This window comes from Pelmatolapia mariae, linkage group LG22 (genome assembly GCF_036321145.2).
Source record: "Pelmatolapia mariae isolate MD_Pm_ZW linkage group LG22, Pm_UMD_F_2, whole genome shotgun sequence".
NCBI classification, from domain to species: Eukaryota; Metazoa; Chordata; class Actinopteri; order Cichliformes; family Cichlidae; genus Pelmatolapia; species Pelmatolapia mariae.
In genome coordinates this window covers 15,737,366-15,759,270 of record NC_086245.2, presented here as the reverse complement: position 1 = coordinate 15,759,270, position 21,905 = coordinate 15,737,366, and positions in this window count along the sequence as shown.

The following is a 21,905-nucleotide window of genomic DNA, read 5'->3' as shown; positions in this document are numbered from 1 at the left end:
GTTGACATCAAAGCATGCAGCAACATTTAGTACTACATAGATGTTGGGGTGTGTGTGTGCGTGTGTGTGTCCGGACCCCACATGTTGAAAGAACTTTTTCTGGCTCAAAATGTGGTTTTAGTGTCAGGTTTACAGTTAGGTTATGATTATCGGTTTAGGCTAAGGGTTAGGATTAGGCATTCATTTTTGATCATTAGTTTTAGAGTAAGTGGCTAGAGAAAGCATTATGTCAATTACATTGCCTCGCTAAGATATAAAAGGCAAGTGTGTGTGTGCGTGTGTGTGTGTGTGTGTGTGTATGTGTGTGTGTGCGTGTGTGTGTGTGGGTGTGTGTGTGTGTCAGCTCCTGATTTATTGAACTCCAACAAATCTTCCAGCAAACAGAAAAGGGGCTGCAAACATACCTTTTCAAAAGATTTTTCATTGGTTTCTCTCAAATATTAAACAGCTCTTCTTGATTGGCAGCTTGTGATAAAATGTTCAAAATTGCCATCTCCTTCATAATAATTGGGACATCTTTTTGTGCCAGCTGCAGGAAAACTGCTACAAATCTGAGCAGACGTGTTGTATTTTACTTTTATTTTTACCTGAAGCCATGATGCATTTCACATTACCTGATACAGTATGGGTCATATAGCCTATCGTTGTGCAATCATTTTAAAACAAGGTGATTACTCCTATTCAATTTGATTATTCCATTCATTCACACTGGAGGAAAGCCTCCCTGCTTGCCTGTTTGATAATCACACCAGAAGTTGATTGTTTTGTTAGCTAGTACAGTGATGGATGGTGTAGATGTCTACTGTTCTGTTTTTGGTAGAAAGACAGGAAATGAAACATGACACACATAAAAATAAAGAATAAAAACTAGGAAAATGTCATGTTAGGTAAACCTATTCAGAAAACTGTGGGAAGGCAACTCGGAGGCTTCCTGCTGAGAAGCTCAAGACAGGAAAGTGATGTTTTAAAAGAAATTTGGTAATTAATTAATCACACATATGCACACATGCTCTCTTGCTGTCTAATTCTCATTTAGATAACACTGCACTGTACTTAATGCTTTGCTTAATACTACCGAGTACTGGCATCATAGTTATTGCTACTATTTTTTTATATATATATTATATTGACCATTACTTGAGGTAAGACTATTAGTAAATATTCAACCAGCTATGATTAAACAGTTACTGATCTCTCAGTTCTGAATTTTATTTACAAAGTGCCAAATCACAGCAGCAGTTGCCTCGGGTGCTTAATACTGTGAAGTTTATCAGAATCAGCATACTTTATTAATCCCTAAGGAAACTATGAGGGTTACAGTTGCTCCAGTACAGTAACTGTAACAGAAACAGACTAGACTATTTAACAATACATTAAAATTGGAGGTCCAAAAGTGACTCATAAAAGACGTCACTTTGCACAGGTGGGTGTATCACATGTCTTTATAAGAATGCTATAAATTTTAGTGTTAATGTGTGTAATGAATTCTTTGTAAATGAAATACATTGTCTTGTCGTTGGCATCTTGAAACATGAAAGGTCAGCTCTTCAGATTCCATTTATTGCAGTAAGTATTTTCAATGTAAAATCAATAAATGATATTAGACACAGTGCTCAGTTCTGGTCAGATGTGTAGGTTGCCGTTTGCAACATTAAATCAAAATGAACCACAAGTGCCATCTCAGGTCTTGGTTAACTTAATTTGTGTTTTATTTTCAACAGCAGGGATAAAGCCCTGAGCAAAAAAAAAAAGGTTTGTAATGTTAATGAAGTAGTCATATTCTAAATTTTATGTTGCCAATGCTTTGTTCAGTTTTAAACAAATGGACCCACATTGTTCGCTGCTATTATGTAACAAGAGCTCATTTAAACACTGAAAAAAATATTCTAACTCTGTCTCATCTGTTGATCTGATATTCTTCTCTTCCTCGCCTCTCCAGGAACTGTTTTATGTGCCATCTCTGTTTCTCACACTTGTTATTTCTTTTGCTCTGTCTTGTCTAGCTCACGGAAAGGAGGCAATTGGCAAATTTTTGGATGTGATGATTAATTAATAAACCCAGTTTATTTATCCATTTAGTTTATAGATACAAAAACCTCTCCACTTACTGGTACACATGAACAGATGTTCCTTTGAAATGACTAAATTATTATTGCTATTTATTTTTGTTTATTCTGCTATAATTAACATATTCTTTGCAATTAGTTGTTTCCAGTATTGCTGTGCATCATGACAAAATATATTTGAAGACAACAAGTAAAGAGACTAGTGCTTGAAGCAGTCAGCGGCTAATGTTGACTGAAAGTTTTCGCCTGCAGGAAAAATATTTTCTATTTTCAAAAGTTTTTATGAAAAACTGGCAAAATGGGCCTTAAGCAGTGCACATATTGTATTTGTGTTCACTTAATCTCAGTTACTAACAGCAGAGCAACTGCTATGTTAGCTACAGTTGTTCAAATACAGTCCAAACATAGCTTCATACCATACAAACGTGTCATGTGTATTGTGCTGCTTATGCCAACCAGGCTTGCAGAGCTAATATTGCATTGGCTAATGACTTTGTGCAAAACAGTCTTGTAATATTTAAAGACTGTTCCACCAAGGTCTCAGTCACTCAGGCCAAGGAACCAGTCGGTGATCAACTGCAAGCAACTTTGCAGCCATTCGGGGAATACTCATTGTCCACCAACCAGTCTCTAGGACTGTGTAACTGGACCCTAAATAATAAACTTTATTCTTATATAGAATAAACTGGGTCAAAATTAAAGAACCTTCTTAATTGAAACACTTTATGATATAATGTATATAAAATGATATATTAATATTATGAGTGTTTGTCTTTTCCATAAGCTTATTAACCTGCTCTGCACAACTTTGGTTATGAAATATGTAATAGAGAAGAGTTGTGGTAGAGTAGGAATAGCTCCCATGATGAAAGAAGGAATAAAGACAAAAAAAGGAAAGCAAGTGATAGAAAGTGTAAGGTGGGAAAAGGGAAGCTCTTGAATGACATCATGACAATGAGTGATAAAGAATGAGAAAATGAGAAAATGAGAAAGGAAGTGGGACGAGGCAAGAAAGACCTCCACCTTTCTATCTCTGTTGTCATCTTGTACTCACCATTCATTTCCCTCTGTTTCCTCTTTCTCTGACACTCCCCTCATCCGTCACTCTCCCTATCTCCGCCAATTGCTCCTTCCTAATACTCTCCCCCTTAACTCCTCAAGGATCATTATCATTCCCTGCTTTCTCTTCCTGCTTCATTTATTCACTCTTTAACTCCCTCCGATGCATTTGTTTCCCATTTCTCTCGCCCTGACACCCTTCCCCTCCCGCTCTCACCACCTCTCTTTGATTCATTTATTCATTCTCCCGTCCTCTCCTTGTTCACCACTTGGCCTCCCTCTCTCTCTCTCTCTCTCTCTCTCTCTCTCCCTCTCTCTCTGCTGTATCTCCCACACTCGCTGAAGACATTGAGTAGTTTATTCATATCATTTGGTGGGAGCTTTCATTTTCTTTACAATTCATGTTCCTCCCTCTTTGTCATGCAAGATTTTCTTTTCATTTAATAATTTATGCTCCTCTTTCATTGTCAGCCTCATCTCACCTCTGGACTTTCTTTGCTTTCCACTTTTTGATGTTGAATCTCCTTTTCTTCTTGCTCTCTCTTGCTCTTTTTTTCATATTAACTCCTCCTTAATTGGCCATTCACTCCATAACTGGAGTCCATTGAATTTTATCTCACCTTACACTACCTTTACAACACTCACAAGTGTTGTTATTTAAGGCCTTGAACTGTAACAGCATTCTGAGTCTCCGTCCCAGAGAGATTATCTAATCATCCATCTGTTGAGTTGAGTTTTTTAAATTCTTTTTCTCCTGATGCCAATACTCTTTCAAGTGTCTTTAGAATTATTTATTGCATGAATTGAAAGTCTTTTCACAGAAGACAAATATCAAATAGGGATTTATGATGTTGTTTCACGTTTTGCTATGTACTCGCTTTTTAAATTTTCCTTTTTATTTGGAGCCACTTTGTTGTATTCCAGTTGCTTTTATTTCCATTTGTTTTGTTTCACATCCGTTTTGAATTTGGTTTTTTTGGGTTTTTTTTGCCTTTCAGCTCTAATTGCCTCGCTGACTGTCAACTTGTGTTTGGCCCTTACTGTTTGCATTTCACCTTGGCTTTACCTGACCCTCGTGTCCTGTATATCAGTACATCTCCTCTTTTAACCTCATGTATACTGAAAAAACCTCATGGTTACCTGAATGTAAAGTTAGGCACTGCAGTAACTGAAGTATTTACAATTACTTGCAAGCTTTCATAGTCATTGACTCCAAGCTTCTTTTTTCATTTGCCGATGTCCAAAGTTATGCAGTCCTGTGTCACTCAGCTTTGACAGATATCTAAAATCCGCTCATTCCTGTCTTGGCCCAATTTAGAAAAGGTCAGTCATGCTTTTGTTTCCTCCAGACTTGACCACTGCATCACACTTTACTCCGGCATCAGTCATCATAACATGCACAGGCTACAATTAATTCAAAATGCTGCTGCCAGGCTTTTAACACATAGCAAAAGGAGCAGCCGCATTACACCGGTCCTTGCAGCTGTTCACTGGCTGGTTAGTTTTAGAATTGAATTTGAGATTTTATTCTTTCTTTTTAAAGCCCTGCACTGTCAGGCTCCTGCCTACAACTTCAACTACGTTTGGACATTGCCTCAGACCATCTAACATGGCCTTTTTAGCGGTCCCAAAGACTCGTCTGGTCACTAAAAGTGTTTCAGCTTTTGTAGTTCAGGCCCCACAACTCCCTGCCACAAATTCCTGCCACCAAATCTCAGTCAGGCTAACTCTGTATCTTGTTTTAAATCTCTTTTTAAACCCAACTTTTTTATCATTTGGCTTTTTCATTTCACTAATGCTTACCTATGCTTTGTGTTTAATTATTTCCATTGCTTCAGGTGAATTTGGAACAGCTTTTAATGATTTTTTTTTAAAGTTTTTATTCTTTTGCACTTTAACTTTATTTTGAAAGGTTTTAGATAAATACAAGTAAATTAAATAACATTCATGGTATGTATATGTGTGACATCTGCAAATATCTAAAATCTTAGCAACACATTCATGTAGAACAGCAGAGAACAATGGACCAAAACTTAGTTGGAGATACAGCTTCACAGACCTGCAGTGTTGTGTTCCTAGGCCTAAGTTACTTGATTAACAGTAGTACAGTTAGCCTGTAGGAACCCATCTGCTGATATAATTTATAAGGCCTCCCTATCAATATTGTTGTGCTCCCTTGAAATAATAAATTAGTTGAATAATCCTCAGAGGGAATAATAAATGAATGAATTAACAAATTGAAAAATTAAAACATGGAAATGGAAAAGTAAATGAGGGGAAATAATACAATGATAAATCAATACAGAAGAAAATTAAAACATAAAAAATCGACATCAGATTTAACAAACCAATATCATTTTAAAAAATATTTTTATGCAATTTATTTCATATCCAGTTGTTTATCATTTACTTTCCATTTACTTTTGTTTGATTTTGTTAGTTTGCATCACGGACCATGGATGGGGTCAAGGTGAGGTGAAATGCTGACATCACATATTCTCCATCACCTTGATTTCTTTAGGTACCGTAGACCGATTCAGCTCAATCTTGTATGGTAACTTTGCTTTAGTATGCAGAAGATAAAAGATGGAAGAAAGACTTATGAGAAATTTGCTGCACAAATCTTTCAGAAAGGAAAATATAGGTACACGCATACAGGCTGACTCCATACTTAAAGGAAGAAAAATTAAAGTGGCCATTGTTGAATAAAATCAGACACTTTCTGTTCATATGTCTTTCAATTTCTTGCTGGCTGCACTTTGCCCTGACTGTGTAGACAGAGAAAGAAAAAGAAGAGGCCAGCAAGTGATAAAGAACTTTTATTTGATGAAAAAGTAATTAATTGATTAGTTTATTAAATTAAAAACCATTTAAAATGTTTACATCTGTGTGCATATGCCCATAATCAACCCTCCTCAATCAAAAAAAAAGAAGAAGAGAGAAACGAAGAAAAAAAGAATTCATACAAGTTCGACATTTCACAGTAAGGTCTCTCATCCCAGAGGTCATTTCTGGTGAATATGAAAGGGTGACAGTCAGAGAGATGGAGGAAGGAAAGCTACAGAGCAGGGAGCTGGAGTGGAAGCTGCTGAATATGAGGAGGAGATGGGAAAGATGTCAAGAAGACACTGAGAGTTTGACCTGAAGGTATACTGAATAATGTATGGATGAGGTGGAGGGGAGAGGTAGGAGCTGGCATCACTTCATCCCCGCTCTTGTGCTTTTCTTTCTCTCTGTTCATTTACTTTTTGTCCCCCTCTTTTTCTTTTCTCTTTTTTGTCTCATCAACACCACAAAGCACAGTTTACTGACAATTTTTCAAGTATATTCGTATTAAAATTATCAAGTTAAAATCTTCTGATACTTGCCATAAATAACACACACTTTCATGCACATAATATTGATGAGATTTTTACCATAGGAAATAGTTGTTTTTTTTAATGAAATAAACTTTAACTGAACTAATCAAAATATTGCCTGCAGCTTATAACTTCACTGAAGTCTTGCACCACCTCTCATTTCTTTATGTATCTCTAAGAAAATTGGTGATAGATTCAGCGATTTATCCAAATGCACAAACAGACTTTGAAGTACAGCATATAAGGCAAAAACAAACAGAGTTTCCATAAATCAATATTTCCATAATTCAATATTTGACCACCTTTATTCTCCAACATAGCCTGGAATCTCTTAGGAAAGCTTTCTTTAAATATTTGTAAGTAGTCGAGTTCTCCAGGCGTCTTGAAGTCTCAAAGCTCTTCTTTGGGTGTTGCCTGCTTGTTGTTCTGTTCTCTGTTAAGATGATGCCACACTGCTTCGATAATGTTGAGGTTTAGGCACCTTAGATACTGCTTTACAAAGAAAACTGGGTGCTGGTGGGAACACGTTTTGTCTTTCCCACTGTTTAGTTTGTTTCTAAAAGCAGTAATTTTAGCTAAAGGACTGTTACTCAAAAGCATATTAAATAACATGCTACATAACCTTGATAAAACAATGTGTCTTTTAAGGTAAGTGAAAATGATGAAATGATTTAAGGGGCAAGAAACCCACCACCAACCTTTTTTTCTTTTTCTTTTTTTTTTTGGAAATCTTCTCTTATCGTTGTTGTCGGCCTGTAAATCATTAAATAATTATAGCTCATCAGGCCTGTCAAAAATACTTCATTACAACATTGTGTGAAGGGAAAATTAGGCTGATTTGGGCACAGCTTGTTAGCATGTAGATTCAACCTCTGATGAGAAGCCACAGGTAGAACTATCTTCATTTTAAGCGATCAAATATAATCATTTATTCTGATTCAAATAACAGATTTTGAAGCCTCAAACAGGCTTTGTCTCTGTTTTCTTGTCCAAATTCCATTTTTATAAAGTGAAGATTGATGTAAATCATTTATCAACTAACTAACTGTAAAGAGTAATAATGCTGATTTTCAAGGTAACTTTGGTAGAACTTCTACCAAAGTTACCTCAGTTGTGTTTTTACTCAAATTTCAGTACAGCTTTGGTGATGTATAGGGACAAACCTTTGCCTGGAGCAGGCTGCCCCATTCACATTATTATTTCCCTTTTGGTTTCCAGAGGTTTATGTTATCAGTAAGTAGATCTCCCTATTTTTCCTCTAACCTAACTTGAATACGGTTGAAATATTTGCTGTATTACTAGTTGTGGATGTGAAATGTCAATAGCCTAAATCTAAGTTAAGATGTATACATGCAATTAGAATTATCATAGAGGAAGTTAGTGAGTCATGAAGCGAAATTGCCCTCGGCTCTAATTTTTAAACCAGCAAATTTTTCTGTCAGTGCAGTTAGAAGTCTGATAAGCATGAATAGCAGATTAAATAACCCAATAAGTCACTCATTACAGTATTTTGTGGGCTATAGCGGTGCTGTGGAAGGCACAAAACTCCAATTGTGCTGTTTGAGGAAAGGTTTTACTTACCATATTAATGAACACCCAGGGAGAAACACAAACAAGAGAAAACATTTGAGCTAATCTGACTAAATTTCTTCACTAAACTATCATAAGGTTATGTCTTAGACTTCATAATCATAAATAAATAACAGTAACTGACTGTTAAGCCATAAAAATGAGTATGTGGTGTGTAAAGATTTGTATTCGTGTTTTATATGTTATTTGTAATTGGCCCAGAACACATTTTACTTGGCCTTACTTGAGTCTTAAAGCAGTTCTCTGTTAATGCTACAGTTAGGTCCATAATTTCTTAACTAAATAAAGTTTTAGTAGTTTTGCCTCTGCACACCACCACAGTGGGTTTTAAATCAAACAATCAAGATGTGATTGAAGTGCAGACTGCACTTAATTCGAGGGGTTTAACAAAAGTTTTTGCCTTTAGCTGTTTAATGATTGAATTTTGGTGTTTTTATACACAGTCCCACATTGTCATAAGCTCAAACTAATTGGACAGTTATTTGAATTTTATCCAATTGAATTGTTTTTGATGGATGAAAATATTTTGCAATCAATGACTGCCTGAAGTGTAGGATCCACAGACATCACCAGATGTAATGTTTCCTCCCTGCAGATGCTATGCTAGGCCTGTACTGCAGCCACTTCAGTTTGCGTGTCCCTCTGCCTTCAGTTTTGTCTTCAAAAACCGAAAACATGCTGTGATGGGTTAAGACAGACAGGGCCGTTGAAGAATCTTTGCTTTGAGATATTCTTGGTTTGCTTTCGCAGAATTTTTGGGTCATTATCGATTTGGACTGTGAGGGACTGACCAATCAGGTTGGCTGTGTTTGACTAACACTGAGCAGAATTGGAACTACTTCTATCAGCATTAACATCATCAATAAACGCTCGTGGCTTGGTTCCACTGGCAGTCAAACATGACCATATCGTAACATTGCCACCAATTTCTTTGACAGACGATGTGATTATGGTTTAGATCATGCCCAGTTTCTCTCCTTGTCCACACATTTATCTTCCCATCATTCTGGTACCAGTCTCTTTGGCCCTTTTAGATATTTTCTGACAAAGTCTAATCTGGCTTCTATTTTCTTGAGTTTAACCAGTAGTTTGCACCTCGTCCTTGAGAGGTGATATCACTTGATTAGATGTTGTAAAGTTGACTTGGTTATGTGTTGTGTAGTTGTTTTTCTCAACAATGGAAATAATTTTGTCATTGTGTCCTTCAGTGTCCTCCTGTGGTCTGGCAGGCCTTTAGGCACTGCTGAGCTTTGACCACTCCTAAAGTTTTTGCTATCTCTCTTATGGTTTCATTTTAGCCTAATGATGGCTTCCTTCACTTGAACTGACCCTATAGGTCTGATATTTCAAATTTACATTGAAAGGCTATGAAATAAAAATTAATCACTTTAAGATGCTATGCCTAATTAATTTGGCATGAAATCATAAAGTTATAGGGCTTATCTGACCAGGAAACTGCCTAAATCCATCTTTATCGCTCTGCATTGGTTAGCTATAATCTTTAGTTATGGTAATACAAGATTTTACTTGTTACTTACTGTAAACACAGCCTGAATAGGCAGAGTAACATTTTTTATGCATTTTTGTTAGAACATTTTGAATGTATCCTTCCACCTTGACTTTAGCTTCAACTTTCAAATTTCAAAAACAAGTTATTCCTTCTAAAAGTGCACTATGACTACTAATAAAAATCTACAACACACAGTATTAAAAGGGCAAGAAATGCATGAAGCATCCTGTTTGGAAATGTGTCTTAAGAATAGTTTGGGCAATTGCTTCTCTTTTAGGGTTGCTAGAAACCAGTGGTAAGATACATTCATCTCACAAATTGAATCAAGGTCCAATTATTTGGGAGACATTGCACAATGAGCACATGGATGATTGGAAAGAAAGAGACTGCAGGAGGCAATAAAGTAGAAAGGAGGAGAAGTGTACACACTGTGTGAGTGTACATCAGAGGTTTCTGCACTGAGAACAAAGGATAATGTGCTAACTGTGACTTAAGAAGATGCAAGACAGGTCTAACTTTAAGTGTAATAACAATAATGATAATAGTAATTGTACCTAGGGGTGCGGTACACTTAAAGGGTAGAAAACACCTGGTTCAGACTGTGAGTTTCCCTCCAGCTTAATTCTGTTTCTCTTGGTAGATAAAGAGAAAGAAATATTATTAATGTTTAAACATCACAAACAGACTGTGCACACACTGAGTTTTTCTTTGATAAAACGCATACATACACAACACAGATAAACATTCCCATACACACCAAGAACCCTATTAAAGTTTAATATACAATGCAGAGTCATAAGAAGAAACTTTACAGGCTGAAAATATAATCAGAATAACTCAATGAAAAAAGAATAAAGATACCGATAAATACAGACAGAATTACAGCAAACGAAAATCTACCAGAAAAGAGAGAGAGAAGCTTTTATTGCAAATTGTTCCGACTGCTTGTCCTGATGTCCTCTCATGTGCTCGGGAGAAAATTAAAATGCTTTCCATTAGAAAAGTGGGGGGGAAGGTTATATGGTGGGGGTGTTGTGGGCTGCAGGTAAGGCTACAGAGCAAAAATCTTATCTGACTTATTCACAGAAATAGAAATAGTCTTTTGAGGACACAAAAACACACACTCACAGCCGCATACCATTATCATTGTTATTGTGCTGAGATATTATTAAGGGAATTATTATTAAAGAACTCCAGAGCCTTTATGTGAAGGACGGGGCAAGGAAAAGCTGTGTGTTTATGATGCAATGTGTGAATAATTGTGAGTGTGTGTGTGTAGATGCATAGTTCTATACATCTCCCCTAAAGATTACTACTACAGAAAAACAGTGTATTTGCATCCTCTATATATACATGTATGTGCAGCCAGGTTTTGGTGTAGGTGTTTTGTCCTCATGAAGTCTACTTTGTTCATGTGGGATATAAAAAAGAAGTGGAGGATACCTTTTAGTCTTTTCAGCTCTGACAGTAAGCTTTGAAGAGGAAAGGGCAAATGAAAGTCAAAACCAAGAGTTCTCTGTCAAACCTCACTCAGTATTTCAGTAAGGAAAGAGCCTTCTGGCCTAATCATTCACGGAACCTCCATAACCGATACATCTGTCGAGTCCAGACCAGTCATCTGACCATCTATATAACTGCTGGATGCCCCATATCAGGTATTCTCAGTGTCTTCTTGCATAAAGATCTCCTGAACTTCTCAGCTGCCCTAAAGCTAGCTTAGTCATTTAACTATATACTGACTGGGCCATGGAGATAATCACTGAACTTTGAATATCTCCTGTTAGGATTTGCTTTTGCTAATTCTAGCAGGATAAAAATCACTTATGTCATGTTGGGGCCATTCTTTCTATCAATTCTATCACCATTAAGGTAGAACATCAAAGCAACTGTAGTGTCAATATTAAAAGCCGCCCTTTATCTCTCTGACACATCGGCAAAGCTAGACTCAGGTAGCTCTTACTCACTGAATATGATGGAAAACCCACAGTTGCCATTTCAAGGAAACTTCTAGATCCTGAGTGGGAGCTTGGAATCCAAACGGTGCAAAGGAACTGTTCAATGGAAATCCCACTGTGCAACCCTCAGGACCCAAAGGATAAAGATATCCCTGCACCAGACATCACAGAACATCCCCAGAGGTCTGTGCTGTACAGGTCAGAGCTATTTAGGTGGCACAAGGGTGTCCTTTCCATTATTAATGTTGAGGGTGGGTATTTGCCATATTTTTGTGAGTATATATACAAAGTAGGAGGTGTATACATAAACCAGCAGGTGGGTAAATTCTCTGTGACTTTACACAGGCTGACCTACAGCCTCATTATGTGGAGCAGTAAGCGCCTGTCATTATACACGGTGCACCTAAGTTGAGGTGCATTTGTCTAAGGGGAAGCCACTGTTCAACGAGTAAAGATGTATCTCCAAAGTATTTCACCAGCTGTGGGAGAAGAAAGCCTCTACAAATTTTGTTTATGATGGCTAGTGCTGTGTTTGAGAGATGTTGTGCACACAGGAACACCATTTCTTTTAAGTGCTCTGTCCCACTTCTGGTTCTTGCAGAATTTGCCAGAGAGTGGTAAGATATTTTCCACTATGAAGGCATGCGTGGCTGCAATTTGGGCCTGTTGTGTATGCTTTGGTAATATGCCAATAGGTCAGGAATTCATAATAAAGAGGCTTATTAAGGGAGATCATCAGTTGCACCCCACATTTGAGCTTTCTTGGGGCTGCCTTTCAAGCCCTTAGAGTGAGCTTACTTCAAGTTATTCACTGAAAAATAAGTGAATAACATATTTAATCTGTGCGTGTGTCCTGTCTGCAGTTTTGCCCAGAATACAGGAATGTGAAGTTGCATCCTAACCCTAACATAGTGAGTCTTCTAACAGCTACTCTGTGCTGGAGTAGAGTGCACATTTATTTTGTTCGGTACAGGTTTCAACCATCTATTTTCAGAGTACTATGACTTTTAGAAATGGTTACCAGTATTTTTTCTATTAAAATTTTTCTCATAGTTGCTCCACCAGCATCTGTAAAGGATCTCTGTGTAGTTTATGAGCATATTTTCCCAATTTAACTAGGTTTGACGATTGGACATGATCTCTATCAAGAGCTAGAGGTTTAAAGAGAACATTTGGTTATAGGGATAACCCTGGTTCTCTGAAAATAGACAAACAAATAGGCAATAGAGTTAGGGAGAGAAAGAAGAAGAAAGATGAGAGATTCTTTTCTCAGATAGACTGCTCTGCTAGTGACATTTGCTAGACTAGAAAGTGCAATTAAATTAATTACATTTTATTTATATAGCACTAAATCACAACAGTCACCTCAACCCAGTTTATATTGTAAGGTATAGAGCGTACAACAATACAGAGAAAGAAAAAATCAAATGACCTCTTTAGGGAGCGGCCATCTGCCACAAGCGGTTAGGAGTGATGGGAGTTTAAAGATTACAATTATAAAAAAGATGTTGGATATGTAGTGCATGAGGTGTTGCTCAAGTTATCTGTATATTATATATACTGTAAACAAATTGAAGGATAATAATACCGTGTTAATCAAAGTTTATAGATGTTGAATTGGTCCAGGGCAGAAAGTGGTATCCTTGGCCATTACTGGGTTAGGTCCGTGGTAGCAGCAGATAAACACTTTTCTGAATTGAAAACTATGAGAGAATTATGTAACAATTATGTAACTTCTATTATTTGTACGCAAAGTCAGCAAACCTTTAGACAAATTTGATTATATTTGACTTACTGTTGACTTAATATATGTCCTGATGACCACTGATATTATAGTTAATTTAGACAATGTTTGACAATAACAAAAAGGTGCTTAGATATGTTTCAATATGGCTGCTGAGTAACAGAACTTGTTTCAGTAAGGTCTCATCAATCTGAATTTAAGGTCATGAAAGAACACTTATCAAATTATGCCACTTTACTAACTTTATAATGGCTAAGGGATGGAAAACTACCATAATGCCTAATTTACCATGGGTTCATATTAGTGCTGCTAACGTCGTGCAGCCCCACGCACGGGGCGATCCGCGCTAACTCGCTAACGGAGATTTGCCGCGTTAATGCAGTTATGGCGTTAACGTCATTTTAATGAGATTAATGCTGAGAGCACTAGTTGATATGCAGTATTATAAATTGAAGCTAAATGGCAAAATACACAAAGACCCTCAGAACCACCGGCAGGAAAACTCAGCATATCACAGCCTGGAAAAATCTACTGGAAATCACAACAAAATTTTATGGGGCTTATTTCTAAGTAAGAAATTTTCCCCAACTGCCCCACTATACTGGTTCCCTCACCTGCCACATGACACTTTAACCTGCTTACAATGATCTTCTTACAACATACATCTGGGTATAGTGTCAATTTTTCACCAAATATAGCGGAGAAGAGAAGAGAAGGTGTGCAGATAGTGTAGCTTTTAGACCAGTAAAGAGAAGATTACACAGTAAAACCCTGTGAAGCTGATGATATGCAGACGACATACTGAGATGATGCAGAGCAGTAATTATGATTTCATTGAGGACTGGTTAGTTTTTGCTCTTATTGGAGCTGCTCAGATGAGTGATTTAAGGAATTTCTACCTCTTTTCTATCTGTCTATCCATCCCAGCATAAAATCTAATCTCTCATAAAATGTCAGGTATCAGGTAACATCTCAATCAATGCTTATGACAACATGACATGAATAACAAAAATGCAGCATGATACATAGGCACCTGTACACCAACACACACACACACACACACATGCATTAGTCTGTTGCAGCCAAGCCTTCTCTCAGTGGTGTAGGTTACTCATACATAAACATGAATTACAATAAACAGAAATGATGTTTGCGAGATGTTTAAACAGGGAGACAGCAAGCTGACAGACAGACCTGCAGGGGCAGACGGTGCATACAGAGAAGATATGCAAGCATGGTGCTGAAAAATAGAAAATCTTAGTGGGTACAGGCATAAATCTTTCATTTGATGCATCTGTCCTCATACTAAAGGCAGGTGACGAATTAAAGAAAAACCTCAAACCTGAAAAGAGAGGAATAATAAGAGGAAATAATGATGACATCTCAGAATTTTACAGCCTTTTTTGTCTTGTTTACTGTGAGGGTGTGTTGTTAGAAGGAAGGGCTTCTGCAAATCAGCGCAAAATTGTTCAACTTTTTTTGTCTTTTGTTGAATCCTCTAGTATGAAAATAACATGATTCATACTATGGTCTCTTACCAGTTCTCAGCCCAGTTCAGACTAACATACTGTAGAGTAAGAGTGTAAAATAACACTGCTTTGTCAAAGCTGGCTCAGTTTGTGAAGATGGAGAAGTCATTCCCCACTCACTCCATGTATTTTAATTCAAACAGCAATGGTGATGGCCAGGCTGACGGATGAGGGCAGGGTGGAGTCTCCGTGGAATATGAAGTTTGCAGACAACATAATGATCTATGGTGAGAGCAGGGAGCAGGTGGGAGAGGTGGAGGTATGCTCTGGAGAGAAGAGGAAAGAAACACAGTAGAAGCAAGACTGAATACAGGTGTGTGAATGGGAGAGAGGAAAATAGTCAACATGCAAGGACTAGAGGTAGTGAAGGTGGATTTAAATTCCTGGGGTCAACCATCCGAAGCAACAGACTGAACAAAAGAGGTAAAGAAGAGAGTGCAGGCAGGCTGGAGTGGATGGGGATGAATGTCCGGGGTGATTTGTTACAGAAGGAAAGCAACAAGAGTGAAAAAGGTTTACAAGATTGTAGGTAAACCTGCTGTGATGTATGGTTTGGAAACAGCAGCAATGACAAAAATACAGGAGACCAAGCTGGAGGCAACAGAATTGAAGATGATAACATTTTCAATGGAAGTGACCAGAATACACAGAATAAGAAATGAGTACATCAGAGGGACAGCTCAGGCCTGTCCCCATAAGCAGATGAGGATGGATGGATGAATGAGTGAATGGATGGATGACTGGAGAGGCAATGTTTAAATGGTTCCAAAATTTGCAGTGGAAATACAGTGGATATATTGGAGAAAAGATTCTGAATATGGAGCTGTCGGCAGGAGGAAAAGAGGAAGTCCTCAGAGAAGATTCACGGATGTAGTGAGGGAGGGCATGCAGAGGGTTAGTGCGACAAAAGAGGATGCTAGAGATAGGGTGAGATGAAGGTAGATCATCCACTGTGGCGACCCCAAAAGGGAGCAGCCAAAAAAGAAGAGGGAGAAGAAATAAAATTACATGTAATTCCCGTAGTTTTAAGTGGCTAAACCAAACCAGTGAGTGAAAATGAAAGTAAAAAGCAAGCGAGAAAAATGAAACCAAGAGTGGAAAAAAACCCCAACGTGCATAACACAAAGGGCCAAATGTAACACAAACCGAGGTCTCCTGTCTGAAAAAAATGTGACTAATCCAGCTTCTTAATCTAGATTTTGTAGCTTTCCAAAATAGTCAGTTATCTCTCTTGCTCATGCGTCAAAGCAACGTCAACTGACACCTAGTGTGTAGGGTATGGGAAGATGTAGGCAGTATCTGACAAAGCTGCATTATGCGGTGCCCCGGGATCAGAACACATTCGTTACACAGCGCTCTCCACCGCCATCATCAAAGGACTGCATAGGGGAATATCTTTTGGAAGTAGAATGACTGGAGTTCAAGAGACACGCAGAATTGATGCCAAGGCACATCGAAGCCCGACATCTCGTAACACAATTCGTGTCAGTTCTTTCCTTTCATCGGTAGGTAAATATGTCTGTAAGTTGTTACATTTCTTCTGTTTTACTGTTTATGTCCTTATTGCATCTGTTTTGCCTTGAAAAGCTTTATAATTATTTCGTGTTGAGTGTGTCCATTTCTTGACCTATTCGGTAAACATTGTGATGTTTAGCATTCTAGTCTGATACAGACTTTTTGTGGCCAATCATCTCACACTTACATGCACACACACTTACACACATTTAAATGGTGCCCCACTGCTACATGATTTCACTGCAGGCTCAAAGGCAGAGTTAATCAGCTCTGATCAATGTTCTCATTATAAACAGAAAGATAAATTGATAATGCTAAACATAGCATAGACCAAAGATTAGAAGCCTTTGTCTTCTGACAGATTGCACTACTACACTGATTAAAGCTGTCAAAATTTGTGACCCAGGGGAGGGTTGTGAAAAGATTAAAAAAGGTTCTAAAATAATATTAGTGTGGAGCATGTAGGTGAGAAATAAGCCTCTGGCTTTGTTGCCAATCAGTCTCTTTGATCTTTACAGTGAAATAACAGTAAATTAATTGTTAGTGTCACAAGAACAAAAGATGCAGTGTTCATTATACAAATAACTTTCCTCTAAAATCAGTTAAATCTTTACAGTAGTACATGCCATGCCCATGGGGGACATGTTTTCTCTTTATAGAAAAGCCAGTAGTCTGAAAAAGAGACATGAGACCATATGTTCCTTATTAGTGTCTTTACCATCACTTATCGGGCCTAGGTGGTAATGAAAATGGAAGAGGAGTTGGTTGCAGTTAAAAGAAGTTGACCAAATCACAATAACAGTTGCCTCAAGGCACTTTATATTGTAAAGACCCTACAATAATACATAAAAAACAGAGAAACCCCCAACAATCAGATGTCCCCCTACAAGCAAGCGCTTTGGCGACAGTGGGAAGGAAAAACTCCCTTGTAATAGGACGAAACCTCCAGCAGAACCAGGCTCAGGGCTAAGCAGTCATGGTCGGTGAGGGAGGGAAGATAGGACAACGACACAATGTGGAAGAGCACCAGAGACTAATAGTAAGTCATGATTAGAGGTGTATAGACACATCGTGAGTGAGAAAGGTCCCTGAAGAAGAAACATTCATACACTGCACACTGCATCATGGGAATCCACCAGCAGCCTAGACCTATTGTAGTGTAACTAAGGGAGGATTCAGGGTCACCTGATCCCTCCCTAACTATATGCTTTATTAAAAGGAAAGTTTTAAGCCTAATTTTAAAAGCAGAGAGAATGTCTGTGTCCCGAATCCAGAGCTGGTTCCACTGAAGAGGGGCCTCTTCCAACCCAAGCTATGTTGACTAATAAACTGAACCCATCCATTAACCTACTGTCCCCCCTGCTGATCCAATCTAGCAATGGTCACTTATGTAGATTTTTCTTTTTTTAACTTGCACACTGACACTACAGGGCTCCCCAGTGTGTTAAAATGTGATGGCTCAGGATCATCCAGCCATTAATATTATAATTTTATATTTCAGATCTAGTAATAAAATCTTCACTTTTATGAGGAGCTTGTCAGTGGGCTCCAAACCAGTAAAAAATGTATCCTTTTAGGATCATTCACAGCAAATTTTATTAAAGACTTCAGCCATTAGGCTTCAGCATGCTGACCTGTTCAATGTCCAAATCATTAATCCAGCAGAAATCTTGTCATTTGTGTAGCAGAAAATTAAATTATTGGGAATCGACCTTTGGAGAAGAGAGTCTTGCACTGTGATGAACTCTTCACTAGTGTATGTTTTGCAAAAGAAAACAGTAAAGTAAGTCTGATACTTAACGGAAAATGGAAAACAAGTTTGGAAAACGAAGAAAGACTGCATGAAGAGCGGATCAGGAGAGAAATATGGATGATATGAGGCTCCTGGCCACAGTCTTGAGAGCACAGCAGGAGGTAGGTTTGCAGGTTTTATTTTTACCTTCCCCGAAACAAATTCACCTGACTGGGTATGAAAGCTTTATGTTTAAAAAATCATATCTCATTAGTCTGTACCCTCCACAGCTGCTCCTTAAGTCCCCAGCTTGTGTAGGATAAGAACGCATTCATCTAAAACATAATGACAGGCATTTACATCCTGCAGGAAGGCCACAGATAGGCTGTTTTCTCGAGGGAGGATTTATACACAATATAGGTTTCCTCTTCTTCACTGTTTATTAAATAAACACCCAATATCCATTTTTGAGTACTGTTTGTTATTACTTTTTATTAATTATTATCATCATTATCAACATTATTCTTCAAGTTTAGCTGTGTAACAAACTTTTCTTGGCTGTCAAAATATGTTGCTGAAATATGATTTTGCATGAAATAAAACCTAAAAACAATAACGTACAGAAAGGTAGCAGAATAAAATACAACATGAGAGAGAACATAACCTAAAAAAACAAAAAAATCCCATTTCTTTTCTATAAAAAGCCATTCAACTGAACAGAGACAAAAATCTACTAAAATATACTGATTAAATGTACATACTTGCTGTGTGTATGCATGCATGTGTGTGTGTGTGTGTGTGTGTGTGTGTCTGTGTGTGTGGCCAAAAATAAACTGGCCTATGTTAACACTGTACACCCCAAAATGTACACTCAATCCGTACCGCTGTTTGTGTGTTTCTTATGTGTGTGTGTGTGTGTATTTCCCTTCCTTGGCAATAAGAACATAATAAATGGAGTGCAAGCAACAGCGTCATTTGTTTCTATAACAAATTCTGACAAAGGCAAAAACATGAAAGCACTTGTTAAGGCCTCCCATTGTAAACGCTGATTTGAAATGCCATCAAACCTAAAACATAAAGTCATTGCTGAAGTAACCCAAGGCCATGTCATGTGTGTCCCGCTTCGATTGATTGGGTTAAAAGTTCCCCCGAGATTCCTCTCACCCCAACATGAACATCTATTTATAACTTAGTTATAAATGTTAAACTCTCAAATGAACAACAGAACAGATATCTGCGGCATACTTAGAGTACGGAAAGTATGAATGAACAAATATCAATAAAGGTTTCTTTATTTCAACTTAAAAAACCCCCAAGGATTTCACTTCAAAGGAATTAGTGAAACATTATGGCATCTGAAAATACATTTGTCTCCAGTCTACTGAGAAATCCTTTTGAGTCAGATGACATGTAAAGAGAGGTAAGTGAGGAATCCCATGACAATGTTGAGAACCTTTACCAAAGATTTTCTGATTTTCTCAAAAAGTATTTAAACATTTTCTTTTAACCAACCAGAGGCCGATTTAATTTAAAGAAGCTTAACCTAAATAAAGTCAAAATAAACATGTAGGTCAGCCTTTTAATGTGTGGGGTAACTGAGTTTAGCTCAGCTTTTGGGGTGCAACATTACGTAATACAAACGCTTAACTCCCGTTTAAAACCTCCGTATTCTCTTTGTCTACTGAGAACATCTTCGTACATTCATCAAGTGATGGGATGCAGGAAAATGGAGGAGATGCTAGAGTTGTAGCAGGTGAACAAAGAAAAACAAAGGTGGGATGGAGAGGTACAGTGAATAATACATTAAAAAATAATAGATGAGAAGGAAAGAAATAAAGTTGAAGGGAGGTAAAGAGACAATACAGAGGGGATGAATCATCCACTTTAGCCTCATTTGAACTCATCCTCCCTTTATTCATCCACTTCTCTCCACATATTCTTCAAAGGCACCCATCCATCCCTCCCAGCAGGCATCCATCCCTCCTTTTCTTGTGTCTTTTAAGAATGGTGAAGCGTCCTTTCTATTTTTTTCTTTCTTTTTTTTGCTACATTTATTAATGTAAACATTTTTTTCATTATTTTTTTATCAGCAGCCGATAAAAAAAGTAACCAAAGAATTCATTCTAAAAAGTTTTAAAAAGCACAAAAATAGTTCTGAAAATAAAAACAATTAGAACAATCTTTCTGAAAAAAACAAACAAAACAAAACAAAAATAAAACAAAAACAATAAACCCCCAGATTTTTCAACCACTACCTTATTGAACTGACCCAACTGGCACGTACAGTAATATGTTAAGACCTGGTCACCGAATGAAAGGCAAACATCAGAACGAGAGAGCCATTAGACTTTGTAACTTAAGGAGTTAAGATGTTTTCACTTGACACATGTGATTAGAGAAGTTAAGCAAACCCTTCTTATGCATTATCGTACAGATGATCCACTGGCAGTTTGACCACATTGTGTAAAATGCAGCATACAGTGCTTAACAAATTTAGAAGAAAAAAAAAAGACCTTACACTACCTAATGTAAAGTTAATGCCACAGCTGTCCTATATTAACAGTGCTGATAATTACCAATGGTTAACCACTGGTACGTGAAAGCTCTTTAATAAAAATATTTTAATGCTAAAATATAATTATTGTTTTTAATCTATAATTTTCAAATGCACTGCTTTAAAAAAAAGCAGAAAAAATAATAAAACACATTATTGTTGCAATGCAAAATTACAGTTATTTACCTGCTTTCTTAAAAAGAAAAAAGGTTTTGTGGTTGAATGATTTGTTTAATTAATTTCTGACCACTAAGAAGAAGTCTAGTATGCCTGCTTAATAAAAACACGAATTTCTTTTATTTACCAGAAAATTTATATCATTCTTAACTTTAAACAAGTTTTTGAAAGATTTCCAAAATATTTCCATTTCTTGTTTGAAAGGTGGTCTGATAAATTTGTTAAGTGCTGTACGCAATTTTTTAAATGTACGTGCATGTTAAAATACTGCTTCAAAATGAATTACTGAAGTATTAAAATTGGCCAAAAGTTCAGCTATTTCTTTTTGAGTTTTAAATAGAGAAGAGAATGAATTCTAATTCTAAGCCTTACTTTTGGTTTAATTGGATGAGCAATGCTACTATCTGAAAATAGTACTATAATAATACTATCTCTGAAAACATCAAAATAAAAATAAGCGAACAATTGGCCGCTGACTTGTAATTCCAAACCAGTGATGGGAATTTTCTGAGGCAATCCACTTGGTAAAAAGAGCTACAACAAGCTACTGGCAATGGTTGCAAATGCTCCGATATTCGCATCAAAATAAAATCCAACCTTAATAGCAATCCAATGTAATTTCACAAAGGGAACTATACGTGGTTCTTATCTAGTTTTACTTGGCAATGGACTGTTACCAATGCAGTAGAATAAAAAATAAGCTCATTTAAACTGTTTATCTGGCATAAATGCAAAGTTAGCTGTAATGCTAACCGTCTTAGAATAATGTGTGAATAATCAACATTGCATCCACCATGATATGGGAACTGGTGACATGGCCGTGTCTCTGTTTCAATCTCCAAATTAGGTCATTTTCTTGGCATTGTGTCTCTCATACAAGTAACTGAGGCATATGGCTCAACATTCTACAAAGTAGTGTAAATATATGCACAAAAATGAAAGTTTAGCACAGCAACCAAACATGAAAAGTTTGAACAAACACCCGACCAATCGGTCAGGCAGAAATCGGAATCAATGACTCAGATGACTTGGTGGTGTGAGTGCATGGAAAGGAATATAGCAGTTTGCTTTCCCACCTTCTGTTCTACACGACTCATTGCTTACATAACATTTTT